Below are 313 nucleotides of genomic sequence, written 5' to 3'. Positions count from 1 at the left end.
ACTTGCCAAGTTCATCCGCCAAAGAAAACTCTATTATTGATGTTACAACTGAACCTGAAGAATTGAGAAAAGATGATAATATAACTTCTCAAGAAGAGCATATGCACTCAGATCTACCAAGAGAATGGAGAACTCATCAAAATCATCCTATCGACAACATCATCAGTGATATAAGTAAAAGTATAACCACTCGTAGAATGCTTGATGCTTGTCTAAACATGGCCTTCGTCTCTCAGATAGAACCCTCCAAGATTGATGATGCAATCGAGGATGAAAACTGGATTCTTGCTATGCAAGAAGAATTAAACCAGTT

Source organism: Lupinus angustifolius, chromosome LG16 (genome assembly GCF_001865875.1).
Source record: "Lupinus angustifolius cultivar Tanjil chromosome LG16, LupAngTanjil_v1.0, whole genome shotgun sequence".
NCBI lineage: Eukaryota > Viridiplantae > Streptophyta > Magnoliopsida > Fabales > Fabaceae > Lupinus > Lupinus angustifolius.
This window is presented reverse-complemented; position numbering follows the sequence as displayed.